We start from the raw sequence: 17343 nt of genomic DNA, 5'->3' as shown, positions 1-17343 counted from the left end.
CATTGCTAATGGCCTTAAACTGGAAGACAGGGAACCAAAGCTCAGGCAGACCAGAGTTTCTATTCAAAACATCTTAATTTATAGCATGCTGTAACACTGTATGTGCCTACGTGCCATTTTACAAATGAGAATATCTTCCTAACAGCACTCACGCATGGTATTAGCTTATATTTTTCATTATGGATTTCTTTGCGGTAAGCACTTCTTAAGAACTTGATGAACAATGCACATTTTTCCTTATTAGTACTTTTTCTTTGATTGTTACATGAATGCCTAGGTCTGTACTTTTCCCAGTCTACTCTACCCAGGATTCAGATCCAGCTGCATTGTGTTCTGGCAACGCTTTACACTATAGTATATTTTTAATCTTTGTTGGAAGCCACCCAGAGTGGCTGGAGAAGCCCAGCCAGATGGGCAGGGTACAAATTATTATTACTACTACTACTACTACTACTACTACTACTACTACTACAATAATATCTTGTAGAATTATGAAGCATAAAAAAGAGCTTGTGTGTCCAACATTGGGCTACCTATCTTTCCACGGGCAACATCAGTTGACTGGGCTCTCACTCTCAATTTTGTCTTTAATGCCTTCTTCTCCTTTGCTCCTCCCTGTATTCAATCAGTTGCTGTCATATTCTTCTTCTCTGCAGAGTGTTGCAAAAGTCTTCCCATTCTCCTCCATCTCCTTTGCTAAAACCCGGATTCATGTTTGCATGAACTGCTGCACTGCTGTCTCAGACTTCCCCATACCACATATCGGTCCTCTCATATTAGTTCTTCCTAAGATGCTTAGCAGAACGTCTTGCCGGCTTATGGCCAGTGCACATCAAGTTTGGAGTAGTAACACAGAGATACTAGAAAAGCAGGATAGAAATGTCTACATAAGTGAAATAAAAACATCTAAAAGCTTTGCCCAGAGTTCAAGACCTCTTCTTCCCAGTCCAAAAAGCATATGGTTTAAAGACCTAGAAGCCTTCCCCCAATGATGTAGTTTTCACCCCACAGATTAAAACTTTCACTTAGTATCGTCCCAAGTGCTACAGGAGCAGAGGAGATGGCAAGCCAGGAAGGAGCTGCAGGGAATCTGGATCAGGGTCTGGCCATGAGCCCGGAATAGCTCTCACAGAGACACCCACTTTGAGAGCTTCACTCCTGAAGCGACAGCTTTCTTAGAGCTTTAAGGGAAAGTCTGGCTGGACTGGGGGAATGGAGAAGAACATGCCAGTAAGGAAGCTAGAGCAGAATCTTATTGTCTCCCTTAGACAAAAACAAAACAGTAAGAGGAAACTTCAGGCTTCACCCAGACATAAGTTCAGTGCCACCTAGTGATAAGACACTACCCACACATATCAAAAGACAATTTATGACTTAAACATCCGGTTCACAAGCAGAAACTCCACATAAATGTGCCATCACATTCCCATCTCTGCCCTGAACTCACCGGGGGGAACTAATAAGACAATCTGCCCCTCCTTTCTTGCATGAGATTAATAAGCACATCTCCTGCCCTTGTTTGTTTTCACTAGGGCTCAGCCCATCACCTACCAAAAGAGGGGAGAGATATGAAAATAGGCCACAGGGGATAATGATATATCACTTATTCCCATATACCACACGGGAGAGAGCCAGTATCTCTCAAGCAGACATCGTCCCGCGCATACAAGCTACCTGACACCGTGCACTCACTCAAAGCCCTGTTTGGATAAGGGAGGCACTGCTGTTGTAGTGGTGAGAAAATAGATACAGATAAGCAAAATAATCCTGAAGAGCAGCTCCTGATATTCTGGCTGCTCAGGAACTGCTGCTTTCTGATAAAAAGTTTTGTTGGTTTTAATAGTATAGATATTGGGTTTTAAAGAGGACAATTCTGATATGGTAGAATAAAAGAAGAATTCCCTGAATGCTTGGATCCAGGTTTGGGGCAAGTACACTTTGGTGAGAGAACCTCAGCAGAGATTTAAAATCACAAAACATGCAGCAGTAAAGCATGGAAATATAGGCTGCCGACCTTTAAAACAGCCCCTTCTAAGTTGCATTCAAAGTCACCGCATAGACAGAGACCATATGTTTGGTAAGTTATAAATGGTTTACTTACAAACTATTCAGAGGTCAGATTTATGTGCTTTTTTTCATATAGCAGCAAGACAAGACAGGTAGTACAACTTAGTTTCAAAAATGATAAGAGTTTCTAAATTATTTCTATATAAACACAATATGGCTTGCTAAAGCCATGTGGTCTAAGCTTGGAGCATCCAGCTTTGACATCCTTACTGGTCAGGTTCACATGATGGGAGTGGGGTGGAAAGTGGGAGAACAAAGAGTGGTAGTCCTTCCAAGGTGAGGGAGAGTGGCTTAGCTTAAGCCTGGCACTGCAGCTTACCCTATGGTCCCATCCATGCATTAATTAGTATGAAACATGTCGGTTATCCCACAAGTTCTGGATTATCACAATCATAGGTGGAAACAGATGCACATTCCCTTCTCTGGTGAAGGCAAACACTTAATTTGGTTTACCTAGTGAGAATTAAGAAGACAATGTGCTCCTTTAAAAAACATAGTAAGAAAATAGCTCTATTGCATTTGCGAATGAAAATAAATTCCCCGTCCGGAATATTGGGTCCAGCAAGCTTCCCAGTTCAGCTCCGTATCCCTGGAAGCTCTGAGCTGGCCTAGCAGAATAATGCAGCGGTCCTGAGTCCATGTGAGAAAGGGATAAATCAAGTCCAAAAGACAGATCGGTTCTTATCTCTAGAAGCGTTTATTTACAAGCCATAAATCAGTCTCTCCATCGGAATTTTCCTGCATTCTCCGTGCTTCCCAAAAGCACACAGACACAGCCTGTCTGTTTAGCTGTGTCTCTCAGCGTCTCTCGGTAGAACTGAAAGTAACTCTCACAGACAAAGCCTGTGACGTAAAGCCCTGCTTCCGGCCCCTCCCAGATGCAGGGCACCACGGAGTTTTAACCCTGTCTGTTCCAAACTCCACATTGCATGCCTAAAAGTGATTAATCTCTCCCCCCCCCCCCAATTTTAAACAATATTAAAAATTGCTTAATGTGTAATTTTACATTTCATATACTTTGGTTTAAAAGAACATCTCTGATAGAGGATAGCGATTAAAAGCATATTAGCCACGATTAGGTATTCAACTGTGCACAATGAAGCTGGCAGACAAATATATCAGAGCCACAGAAAATTGAGGAAAAAAACAGAGAAAATAAGTCTGCATTATGCATTGACATTATTATTCAAAGAGTCCTGGAGCCAAATTCAGCCCTGGTAGAACTGAAAGCAATGATTTCATGTGACTTTGGTTAAGCTTCTGTATGTAATTACAACTGGAAAATATAAATTAAAACTGCTACTTAAATTTCAAAGTCAAGAGCTCAGAGTTGGGAAATAACAGATCTGAAAGAGCACATGTAGACTTCAAATGTGCTCTCTCTCTCTCTCTCGGAAATGGTGAAAGACCCACATTTTTGAAATATGATAGAACTGTCATTCTGACACACCTACCGTAGCTTAGAAACATGTCTCAGGAACTCTGTATGTCTAGGGTGGTGTCAGAGCTGCCTCTAGGTCCCAGCTCACAGAGGACCAACGCTAGGCTGTCGTAATGTACAAAAGTCTTTATTGAAGTTCAATTTCCATTTCAAAGCCGCAGCGCGCAGCCCTACGTCTTAAACCCTAGATCGGTGAAGTCCCGTCTGAGTCTCCTCCCCTCTGACACCAGTTTAAGATCCTAGCCCTGCTCCACCTTTTCCGCTGCTCTCTCCTCCTCTGGGTCCTCCTGCCCGCTGGGACATTGCCCTTTCTGGACTCTTCCGACGCTGAGTCGCTTAGCTCCTCCCCCTGCCTCCTGCGGGCTTTAGGACCCGGTTCCCAATCCTCATTCTCTGCTGTCCCGCGCTCCTGTACATTTGAACTTGCCTCTCGCGCCAACCCAGTGACCTTTCTCCTAACCGTTACACTACTTCGGTCACTGCTTCCCTCTTCCAGGATACTGGCCGGATCTGACCTCCCCTCCGTTGTCTGACTTTCTGATGGAGGCGTGGTCAGCCCTGCCTCGTCTTCTCTCCCTGGTGGGGAATGCACTGGCCCCGATCCTTGGGACTCTTCCCCCCCACTCTGCTCTGGTGGGGAAGCTGGTCCTGATTTCCAACTACTGCTCTGGGAGTCCCTGCTGCCCCCTTGCTCCTGGGGCGTTCCCCTTGGGAACCCCCTACCCCTGTCCACTGGCGCCTCCTTCTGTGAATCTTCCGATTCGCTGGAGAGGCTCATGGAATCCCTCGGTCCACTGTCCTCTTCTCTTACGCTCCCCTCGGATTCTTCCCCTTCGCTCTCCATCTCCTCTCTTCCCTGTGCCTCTGCTCCTGAGCCCCTGACAGGTGGCAAGAACACAGAGGACAGTTCCTCTGTTTGAAGGCTGTCCCGTTTCAAGTCAAGCAGACAAAGGAGTGACAACACCGGTTACTATCTCAAACCGAGAAGGCGCACAGGTCACAAGTCTTTCCCACTACAGTGTGATGTGTTGTATTTCTATTTAAATAACAGTAATTCTTTCTAAAAGTGCATCTACACATATACATCAGCATATGCAAATTTTTATGCAAAACTTTGACCTCTTTGGAGTAGTTCATTTCCTCCTTGGCCTGCTGGATCAGGCCAATGACCCATCTAGTCCAGCATCCTGTTCTCGCAGAGGCCAACCAGATGCATATGGGAAATCACCAAGCAGGATTCCAGCACAAGGCCACTCTCCTCTCCTGTGGTTTGCAGCAACTGGTATTCGGAAGCATTACTGCCTCTAAATGTGGAGGAAGAGCGCAACTATTGTGGCTAAAGCCACCAATAGCCCTCTCCTCCAGGAACTTATCTAACCATCTTTTAAAACCATGCGGGTGGTGATGTGGGTTAAACCACAGAGCCTAGGACTTGCCGATCAGAAGGTTGGCGGTTTGAATCCCCACGACGGGGTGAGCTCCCGTTGCTCAGTCCCTGCTCCTGCCCACCTAGCAGTTTGAAAGCATGTCAAGTGCAAGTAGATAAATAGGTGCCGCTCCGGCGGTAAGGTAAGTTTCCGTGCGCTGCTCTGGTTTGCCAGAAGCAGCTTAGTCATGCTGGCCACATGACCCGAAAGCTGTACGCTGGCTCCCTCAGCTGGTAAAGCGAGATGAGCGCCGCAACCCAAGAGTTGGCCACGACTGGACCTAATGGTCAGGGGTCCCTTTATCTTTACCTTAGGTTAGGGGTCATCGCTGCCCCCTGTGGGAGAGAGTTCCATGGTTTAACTATGAACTGTGTGAAGAAGTTCATTTCCTCTTTCCAAATATGAGTGGCTAGGTAAATAAACAAGAGGCTATCTCTAGCTAGAGGCTAGCTAGAGAACCTAGCTCTGCTGCTGGCCCAGAATGGCATGAGCAGGCATGAATGTGAGTCCCATTTAGCAGTGTCACTTGTACTTATTTGGTCCTCTCTGTACTCATTTTGGAACAAATGAAACTTGAGCAGAATGGGCCTTTTCATGTCAAATGCGTCATTTATTTTGAAATACATGGATACCCCTATTATACAGCATATAAGATACTTAAGCAGTAAGAGTTGTGTAAGAAAATGCATTACTGGCCCCTGGATCAGTAATTCAGGGATACATTTAGTGTCACGTCAGACAGGGGTGCCAACCTGAATAAAATATTGGGAGGACCCAAGTGAGCCCTACCCGGCATAATTGATCACATGATGTGGCGCACAGACACTATTTGAATGGCAATGCCCATCAACTTTGTCCCCCCCCCGGCCCCCTCCAATATTTTATTGGGGGAGGCAAATACTGACTTGCCCCCTAGGAGTTGGCTACTATGCTGGCAGAATACAGAAACTGACCATCCCTGGTCTAAATTACTCTCTGCAGAGTAGTAATATATCACTTCTTATGTTGTGTTACACTAGACATTAGTGGGCAGAGGAAGAAAGAGACACGGATCAAACAGCAGTTCCATGTCTTGCATAATTTCCAGTTCTGCTTTCAGAGAATATGCATTAAGAGCTCTGCAGTTCTGTGGCGGGGAATGTGTTGTCACAAGGTATTCATTTTCTGAGAATGGTGTGAAAATTGATGCAGCTGAAACACACTTTGAACCTCTTGCTCCTTGACTCTGGACACAGAGAGTACCAGCTGTACGAAGCGTCTGCCTCCCCCCCCCCCATTTTGGATTACCATTGTTTACATGGCATTCTCAGAAAGTCTCCTGGTCTTACGCATGGGAGTACTGATGTGGGATATTTATGGCGCTGGAGCTGACCTTGCAATTGCTCTGGAAAGACCCAGAAATGTGACTGTACATTATAAAAGCATTAGTAGGAAGAAACGTGCTGTGTGCGATAATGACGGAATTCCAATTAACATAGTCTCTGCAGCTGTTTGAATGTCACACACAAAGGGAATAATTCCTTGGCTGGTTATTTCTCTACCTGTATTTTTGATACCATTGAACCTGTGGCTGATTCTTTTAGCTGCTCCCCCCCCCAAAAAAAAATGAGGGTACCAAAGGCTTCCTAGCACGTGACAAAGCGTTGTAGAATTTAATAGGCCTTGTGTATACTGTATTTTATACTCAATGCATTTCATTGTGTTCTGCTTTCAGGTTCTCATATGGGGACAGCAAAGCAATTCAGATGGCTACTGAGGACAAATGATTGCTGCAGCAGACGTTTCAGCTTCTTTTTAAGAACAACGTCCTGGAAAAATATGGAGAACATTTGCAATTTACAGCAGTACGAGTTGAACTGCAAATTGCTTAGAAAGTAGGAATAATTTTTTATCTCCATGCAGCAAGATCTACTGGGCAAAACACACAGGCAGATATATTTCTTTGGTATGAAGAGCTCTGTGAAGATCAAAAGCTTTTGTCTTATCTGTTAACATAGAACAGCTCCATGAAATGTATAATGTATGCTATCCCTGCCATTCATATGGATAATATGTCAGTTGACAAGTTCCCAATTTAGACAGTCTTAGAAATGTAAAACATGCTAGGATTTTCCCACTGTGAATAACATAATCCCAGCTAATTAAAGGGTAATGCCTTTTATTCTTTTGTACAATGTCAAATCAATCAAAATAAGGCAGAACATTTTTTTTTTTAATGTGGCAGGCGTATAGCTGGGTTGGATTGGCCCAGGGTTGGCCTACTCACGCAATCATGAAGCAAGGTAAAGTGACCACCTCAGGAGGCAGGATCTCTTCCCCCTTGATCCTGATGTAGATCAACTCCGGTGGGGGGGGGGTGCCATTAGAAGACATCTGAAGGCAGCCTTGTTTAGGGAAGTTTTTAATGACTGATGTTTTAATGTATTTTTAATCTTTTGTTGCAAGCCACCCAAAGTGGCTGGGAAACCCAGCCAGATGGAAGGGGTATGTATGGATGGATGTATAAATACATAAATTATTATTATTAATATTTTGGGGTCCACCTCAGGTGCCAAAATGTCTTGGGCCTGCCCTGGAGTGGCCAGATGTGCAGAGAGGAAGGTGTATCTCCCAGTTGGTTTTGTACACCGCCCCATTGCACAATGGTGCCAGAATTCATTATTCCAAGAAATCAAACTCTCAGGATGGCACCAAAGTTCATAATTATTCATTCAGCCAAGTTTCCAAACCTTGGCTGATACCCAAATTGAGCATCCTTTGCACCAGCCCCATCTCCTGTGAGTTGGGATGGTCATACATTTGTGAGCATGTGTGGTGTTAAGCAAATCAGAGCACCGTGAGAGTTAACTAGTTATCCTTCTTAATACTATTTTTGTATCTACCCCTTTGCCCATAAGAAATGAATCCCATGAATTCTCTGAGCTTTATTCATAGCCCCCACTCACACATCAAAAGGTATAAACAAACAAAACAGATTATACTATAACAAAAAAATTAAAAACTATTGCAGACCCTCCAAGTGTCCCTATTTTCCAGGGATGTCCCTGATTTAGAGAAGCCATCCCGGTTTCTGATTTGATCCCAGAATGTCCCACTTTCCCTTAGGATGTCCCTATTTCCATTGGAGAAATGTTGGAGGGTATGGAGTTATCTGACCCCCGAGCCGTCTGAAGGCAATCCTTTATAGGGAAGGGGTTTTTTTAATGTTTAATGTTTCATTATGCTATTATATATGTTGGAAGCTGCCCAGAATGACCGGTACAACCCAGTAAGTTGCATGGGGTATAAATAGTAAAATTATCATTATGGAATGAGACGTTCTTATTTTCATCGGAGGAATGTTAGAGGGTATGCTAGTGTGGAGCTTGTTTTTCCCAAAAATTAAGTTTAGTCTTGTTCCTGGCCTTTAGATTTTCCTTCCTGATGGACAATCACGGGAAAACATTCTAACTGGTTGCTAACTAAATGATTGGAAACTAATTGTGGAAAGCACTTGGCTTTTCTTTTTTTACTGGTTGCTGGGTTGATTTTCCTTCCCAGAAACCCTGAATAGGCCTCACGCTGTGCTGTGCACATTGGGAAGATCAGAAATTAGGCCTGAGTTACAGCCTAGGGAGCAGCCAGCTAAGTGCAGTGTGCACAGCGGTGTTCTAGTCCCATGAGGCTGTTTGCATCTGTTGCCATCAAATACTCAAGAAAAAGGAGAAAAATAGGCGCTGTATTGTGGGCCTAGTCAGTGCTTTAAAAGAGTAAAGGGTAACTTGGGGGAGATCCCACCCCCGATCTCTTTATCTCTTTATTTCATCCTTTAACAACAAGCACTCAGTCTCGCTCTACACATCATCATCATAACTTTACAGAAAATAAACCTTACTGCAGGAAAACAAGCATGCTTACTTATTGCTGGGGTTTGTAGCGGAACAGCTGCTAAAACGAAGTGAGGGCAACTTGCCTTGCTGCCTGCTACACACTTTGAAATCCCAGTTTTGGGACTTCAAGGCACCACATCACCTGAGGTCATTTGTGATGTCAGGTGACTAGCAGATGGGTGGCTCTGTCCACCTGTTAAATTTGGGTCACCAAGCAGCTCCCGATAAGGATCTGGACCACAGAGCTAAAAAGGTTCCTTGGCTAGAGAGCTCCACCTTTTAATCAGGAAAAGCTTTGTTCTTGGGCGTTCCAAAGATGTCCACAGCCTTGATGACAGGGACCAAAGCTCAGAGCGTGTGAGGCTAGTTTTGTGGGGGGGAAAGCAGTCAGAGAAGCCATGCAGATGAAGGTGGTTGCGGATGCGATTGCAGTTGCACATGTCTGCAGGCTCTCCTGAAGAAAATGGAGAACCTCCTTAGAACAATTCTAGGAGGTTAAAGGTTATGGAAGTGTAAGACTAAAGGGCCTTAGAAAACCCTGCAACATTTAGAAATATATTTCTGCAAGAGTAAGTGATAGATGTATTTACAGGATGAAACTTTTTAAAATAACCCAGTTTACGAAAAGGTCACCATATCCCAAAGAGTAATCATTTTCATTCTCAAGAACATTTCCATCGCAAGCATTTGACATTTTTTTCCTAAAGGTCAATCATTAACCCTAATATTTTTTCCTAACTCGCCCTCATTACCTGCCTTCAGAAAAGAAGCAGAAGCCAGCTGGGCATTTGAGCAGAGATCCCACCACATATATATCTAATATGCATGAGGAAAATGTAAATCAATAGTCATGGTTCCTTCTAGTGCTTTAAAATGCAATGGCTATAAATATTGCTCCTGCTGCATCTCCAGGCCTATGTCCTTATGGCTTTTCTCATTTTCTTGGGCTAATGTGGCAACAGAACAGAGCTCTGTGCAGAAATTTAAGCAGGCGATGAAAACGTGGCAGTGAAATGTGAATAAAATGGGTAAAACAGTTAAGCAATAATAGGCGCTATATACAATGTGAACATACTGATCAATAGTTTTAATTATAAGGCACTGACTCTGCTCTTAGCTGTGGAAGGAGACAAGCAAACTGGCACAACGCCATTTTGCACAGTCAGATCATAGTCATATGCTTTGTTAAAGGCACTGACTCCTTCCCTCACTACATGAAGATGGTTCAGCTCAGGATAAACAACACAATGACCTCCAGATGTGGTAGACTACAACTCCTATCAGCTTCAGCTAGCATGATCAACAGCCAGGGATGGTGGGAGTCTGAAATTGGGCTGTGCACACTCCCTTATCCGAATCTTGGCCTGATCCGGTGCTTTGGAGAGGGCCCAATTTGACATGGGAATGATCTGGGGCTGACCCGATGTGATCCAGGCCGTAATTTGGATGCCCTGCATTAATTTAAACCTCAATTATATCTGTGGTCGGGGGGGTGGGGGGCGGGTTGCAGTGGCGTATCGTGGGTTGTCAGCACCCGGGGCAAGGCAAGTAATTTGCGCCCCCTAACCCGCACGCCTGGCACCCCCCCTCCACAGTGGGCGGCGACCCGGCGGCTTGGATCGGATTCGCACAGCAGTGAGAGAGAGTGAGTGAGCAAGGTAGGGGCAGAGAGCTGCGAGTGCGAGTGCGAGCGCGCCCCCCCCCAGATGTTGCGCCCGGTGCGGCCGGGCCCCCCCTGCACCCCCCACGCTACGCCACTGATGGGTTGAGAATGAGGTGCAGGCAGCTTACCTGCATCTCCTTCTTCCCATCTTCTGACCACATGTTTAATCAGGTTTGAAACCCTGAGTAAACATGAAGCGAGCTGGGACAGGGAAGAGAAGGAGGCCTGATTCTGTTTGGAGTTCATGATTCGACCAGGATGGTTGCGCTCCAAAACACCTGCAGGGCACCACATTTGTTAACTGTTTTTTAATATAACTAAGGCTTTTCAATTTGCTCTAGCTTGTTGCTTATATTTGCCATTTCAGTCCTTCGAGTATATTATACAGACACCCAAATGCACATACTAGTAACAGACCTGGCCTTTGCTTACCATATCAGTTACTGAAATGTTTTCTATGAAGAGAGGTTTTCTGAAGAGAGGTTGCAGGAGGCTCATGAAAGCTGCAATGTACTCCTGCATTAGCTGATGGTCAGGAGCATCTTTTTTGAGAAGAAGCGTCACTTGGGGAGACATTTTTGGTTTGTGCGAAAAACTGTGGGGCTTCAGTGAGATATTCTCAGCGATATCCACTAGGTATGGGTGGATCATTCTGTTTCTGGTCTGCATCAGTTTTGCATGTTTTTATTCTTAAGTCCTTTGTGTACCATTTTTTTGCATTCATCTGTGGATTGTTTTAGTAAATAAAAACATATGAAAATTCAGTTAATTTCATATTCAAAGGTATACTTTGATACACATTTCACCACAAAACACACATTTAAATGTTTATTTTATCTCATTGTACATATTTCTAAATATATTTTATCCCCAAACATGTACTTCTTTACACATTTGAAGAAGCATTTTAAACTCATATGTAAAATAGGTATAAAACACAGATTTAGATATGCATTTTATCTTGAAGCAGGTATTTCTAAAATTAAAATTATTTTATCACAAAAGATGTGCTTCTTTACACATTTTGATCCAAGAACTGTACACTGCAAAATTCACAGGAGTGTGCAATTTGTTCCAGTCCATGTACTAGTCTAGGAAATGTGTTGGTGTGCTTAATAATGAAAATCTCCTCCCTCCTTCACAGCCACATATCTGGAAATGGCTACCCAAGGAGGTCTGTCAAGCCACCTCATGAGTGGACCTTAGCTTCTGGGTGAAAACATTTAATACTTTCTAGATGCTGAATACATATATGATAATATCCTGTTGCTGTACATTTATTTATTATACCTTCCATGGTTTTCACAGTTCCGTTAAAAATGCCTTTATGGGTTTTCTCTCACACATTTGGACATTACTGCAGGTACCTTGTGGCAGAATTTGGTGATTACTAAATTTAACAATTTAGCCAACAAGCAAATAAATACTGTAGTGCAAATAGTAAAGTTTTCCCTCCATTTGCTTCACATCCCTGCCCACTGTGCCCTACTTTCTTTCTTTTTTATAATAATTTTTATTAATTTTCCAACACAGATAAACAATCATATCGAAATTTCCACAAATTTAGTTCTATTTGGACTTCCTTCAGCTTCTCTGACAATCACCCATATTTACCTCTCAGTTACGCATTCCTTCTGTTTATATTGCCATTAAACTTCCCTCCCACTTCTATTACTTTTTAACAATATATCTCAACTTTCACAGTGCTTCTTGAAACCCCACTAGCATTGTTTGCACATCATACATTCTTTTCAGATATTCGACAAATTTCCCCCAGCCCTCGATGAACTTTTGGTCTCGAAGATATCCAATTTTCCCAGTTAGTCTGTCCAGTTCTGCATAGTCTGTCAGCTTCAGTCTCCATTCTTCTACCGTCGGTATTTCCTCTTGTTTCCATTTCTGGGCCAGTAGGATTCTTGCTGCTGTAACTGCATATTGGAAAAGTTTACAGTCCTTTCTTCTTATTTCCTTTCCTGTAATCCCTAAAAGAAAAATCTCTGGTTTCTTTACAAATGTATATTTTAACATCTTTTTCATTTCATTGTATATAATCTCCCAAAATCCCTTCACTTTCTTACACTCCCACCACATGTGATAAAACATTCCTTCTTTTTCCTTACATTTCCAACATTTATTACACGTCTTATACATTTTTGCTAATTTTACCGGTGTGATATACCATCTGTAAAACATTTTCATAACATTTTCTTTTAGTGCCATACAAACAGTGAATCTTAAGTTCTCCTTCCACAGTTTTTCCCAATCCTCAAACTGTATATTGTAACCAAAATCTTTGGCCCATTGTACCATTACCAATTTAACTTCCTCATCTTTCGTATTCCATTCCAACAATATTTTGTACATTTTTGACAAAATTTTACAATCATTATTTATCACTTCTGTCTGGAACTTTGAATCTTTTTCTGCATAACCCCTTTCTTTAATGCCTTTTTTTAAACATTTCATTAACCTGAAAGTAATGCAACCAGTCATAAACATGTTCTCTAACTTGTTCATATGGCTTTAGTTTCCATTTTCCTCCTTCTCACTGTGCCCTACTTTCAGCAGCTCCTCATACTCGTTTCTGCTACTTATTCCTTGAGAGGTTTTAATATAAATAAGTGGGCATTCAAAATAATCAGCATCATGTAGCGAAGCATCGTGGGTGCAACTATATTCCTTTACGTCTTCTTGGAGCTAATCTCCACAAAAAGTGAGATGCTCAGCTGAAGATTATTATTTAAAAGAAACTGGCTCTATGTGTGAGCAATTAGGAAATTGCAAAAGAGCAACTTGCAATTTTCTTTTTTTAATCAAAAGTTAATAGCTCCATATTTCTAGCAGACAGGACAGACCCAGCTTTGCTTCTCAGATAGCTTTTAGCTGATCTTCCACAATTGAAAGTGGATTTGTTCTTTAAGGACCTGCAGGTCCTACTGCAAACACGGTAAGCCAGGCAAGACTTGTATGTGAAAGGAGAGCTGTGGCGTTGCTTCAGCAGCAGTCAACAGTAGCCTGAGCCCTATATAGTGTGGCAGGTCGGTCCCACTTGCAAGTCCCACCTTCACCAAAAGTGTCTCCTCAGGTTGAAGGGGCACCATAGCTTCAACTTGTGGAAGTGCTACTGGGTCTGGTCCTAAGGGCAATTTCCCTTCTGATTCTGAATCCCCTACCTCATCTATTGAATGCCATTATAAAATAATGCTGCTACACAATAATGTTCTTGTACATTATACCATTATACAAATCTGTGGTGTGACTGCATTTGGAACACTGCATAATTCTAGTTGCCTCACCTCCAAAGGCAGGGGTGCCAACTTGGGCCCCAGATCATGGGTGCCCAGCGGCACCGACATATTGTCACGCCATGATGTCACATTAGGTGGCCTCCAGAAGTGGTGTCAAAGGTCCTGCAAGGCCTAGGACGCCGATTCCAAGGCCCTGTGAGGCCTCAGACAGGGTCTCGAGGACTTTGTGAGGAACCTGTAACATCACTTCCGGTTCCTTGCAAGAAATCAGAAGTGGTATTGGAGACCCTGTGAGGCCTAGGACACCATGGCTTTCAAGGCCCTGCAAGGCCTAGGACTCTGTGTCCAAGACCTCATGGGGCCTAGGACGCTACTTCCAAGGCCCCATGGGGCGTCTCAGATGGGGTCTCACGAGGAACCAGAAGTGGCATTGGAAGCCCTGTGAGGCCTAGGACGCTACTTCCAAGGCACCCAGAAGTCGTGTCCAAGGCACCGCGGAGTGGGTCCCAGGGCTCCCAAAGTTGGCACCAGTATCCTAAGGGATATTGTAGAGTTTGGAAAGGTTCAGAAAAGGGCATCCAAAACAATCAAGGGGATGGAGGAACTCCTGTGAGGAAGGGTTATAGCATTTGGGGCAAATAAGAAGCAACACAAGAGAAGTGCATAAAAGTCTGCATGTTTTGGAGAAAGTGGGTAGAGAAAGGTGATTTCTCCCTCTCTAAAAACATTTGAAGTCATGGACATCCAATGAAACTGAATGTTTGCAGATTCAGGACAGATAAAAGAATGTGCTTCTTCATGCAGTACATAGTTATGTGTGTGACATCTATGTGACTCACTTCCACAGGAGGCAGGGATGATCTAGATGGCTTTTAAAGAGAATTAGACAATTTATGTAAAAGGGCAGGAAATAAATGCTGTAAATAAATAAAATAACTGCAGTTTGAGTTGCTTGAGAGACTTGTGGTACGTAATAAATATGTTTATGAGACAGGAAGTCAATGGACTAATACTGAAATGAAGCAGAATCTTGTCTGTTGTGTGACATTATTCTTATAGAAAAGTGAGGGGGGCGGATTTTGAGACCAGGGAAATGTTTAGAGCTCAGGGCACTTAGAGTGTGTCTTCCACAAACAAAAGGCATTTTTGGAGAACAAAAACACAAGTAACTGTGAGTGTTGAATTTCAAGTGGATCACTTGATGCTCACCTCATCTCTTGGCATTTATCTTGCAGACAGTAGTTTGCTTTTAGCTCTCAGAGCAGAATGCAGACCTGCCAACCTTCTGCTTTTTCCCACTAGCAATAAATTAGGTGATGCATTAACAGAAGAACAAGAATCCATTTTCACTATTTCTCGAAGATTGGAGGGGAAGCCACCCAAAGGAGTTGAATGTGCTTCATGGTATGTATGGATACTGTGAGAGGAAAGTATTTATGAAATGGACACACACTTCATTTGCTGTTTGGTAAGAGCTGAACAAATAAATGGAAAGGGAAAGGTTTCTTCTTTCCATTAAGGAGGTGCAATATTGAGCAGCATTTCCCACCACTGAATTCTACCTGTCATGAAACTACCTGTCCATAAAAGGCAGCCAACTTACTTGCTGGTAGTTCTGAGTTCCAGCACCTCCCATTCAGAAATCACTAGTGCCCCTTCTAATTTTTCTTTAGTGTGTTGAACTCTCCACATTTCTACATTCATATTTCCATCCCAGGTTCTAACAAAACATACAGGAGTGCTCTGGTTCACTGTTCCACTCACTTTGCCATGCTCTATTGCAGAATACTCCATTCCATTTACTTAGTTTTCTGTTTCCTCCCTGCACCCAGCAGTCATCAGTATTCCATGGCAGGCTTTAGTCATCGTCAGGTTGTTTTTGGGACCCCCTCTTAGGGTTTATTCTTCTAAAGATTTGTTTTACTTCTGAAAACTTGGAATTGCTCAAAGCCTGCTGTGCCTGGCTAGTGCCATTTGGGCTCCATATGCACCTCTGACAGTAATAGCTGTTCGACAGTGGAACAGAGGTGGGGGGATGTCCCTTTTTTGGGAGGTTTTTAAGCAGAGGTTGGATGGCCATTGGTCATGTGTGATCTAGCTGAGATCCCTGCATTACCGGGGGTTGGATTAGATGACCCTTGGGGATCCTTCCAGTTCTATGATTCTATCAAAAAGAGGAGCCCAGGCAGTTTGTGCAGAGTTGTTTAGCAGTGTTGACAAAGGTACAGACCTGCTGCTTAACAGGTTTTAAAAAGCGGCTCAATAATGTACAACGCAGCGAGTTAATAGGCAAAGGATAGTGACAGGTCAGAATATTGAGAATACATCTGGGATTACCCAGCCTGTACTTCACCATTAATTTCCCCTGACAAGGGTTGCTGTGAGATATTTTGCCTTCCAGTTACTGCCAACTATGTGAGCCCTAGCAGTTTGAGAGGGCAAAGTGATGGCTGCCAACTAACTGTGGCATGGCAAATTAGGGACTAATGAGGAAAGAGGAGTTGACTTTGTTAGTGGGCCTGGGATAGCTGTTTTTGTGTTGTCTGGCAAGCCATCCCTCTGTCATAGAGAAGGAAACTTTTGATTATAATTGGGACAAAATAAATTAAAGAGTCGAGGAGTAAATTGCAAAATAAAGAAAGCAGTGACAATGACCACAGGCAGTTCAACTGCCTGTCATGACCTACCACTGAACAGCAAGTGGAAGAAAGGAGCTTGGCCAGCAGTGATTAGATCAGCTTGGAAGGAAGCCCAAGCTAAGCTGAATTTCAATGCCAGGCAAACTTTGTTTTGCCATCGCCATCAGGCTTGAGGATAACGTTATCAAAGTGCCAAAATGTTGTCCTGTGCTTAATTCATTCTGAAAATTTAAAATTCTTCATCGGGGTAAAACTTCTCACCAGTATCCTGCAAATATAAACTTTTGTAGTTTTTTTACTTTACTCACACACCCAATCCCACCTGCCTTCTGGGGTGTTAGACTTTAGGATCACCTGTAATGGGCACAGGCAGGAGCTTATAATTCAGGAGACTAAAATAACAGCCCTGAGCACCCCCACAATTCCCGTTTCCAGCAACATGTCATATACAAACAAATTATATGACATCACAGTTCCGAGAGTTTTCCTAATGTAATAAATGGCCACTCATGTGAGGTCAGGGAAATTCAAATAAATGCAGGTAGATTAATTTGTTCCAAATAACAGCAGAATAGACACAGAGGATAAAAGTCCTATATATTTAGGAAAGCTGCTTGCGGGTTCGCTGTGCATTAGGACAGCTTTTAAGAAACCATGACCATCATGGTTCCTGAAATCAAGAAGCAGGTTGTTGTCTGTGTTTAGGTACAACTGGATGGTATTGAGAGTCAAGATGGTGGACTAGACCTTTCAAAAGTGCACTGGGGTTTTTTTTTGGGGGGGGAGGTGTCTTAGAATGCCAGGTTACAAGGCTGCTAGAAACAAATAGAAGCATGGGCTTGGATCCTGACTGAGGCCTAACCTCACTTACCTGGAAGTAAGCTCCACTGTATTCAATAGAACTTATATCTGAGTAGACATGGTTAGTTGAACCCATTGAAATTAATGGGACAAGTTAGTAATGAGCAAGTGAAATTCCAGTGATTTCA

This window comes from Podarcis cretensis, assembly GCF_951804945.1.
Source record: "Podarcis cretensis genome assembly, chromosome: 4".
NCBI lineage: Eukaryota > Metazoa > Chordata > Lepidosauria > Squamata > Lacertidae > Podarcis > Podarcis cretensis.
This window is presented reverse-complemented; position numbering follows the sequence as displayed.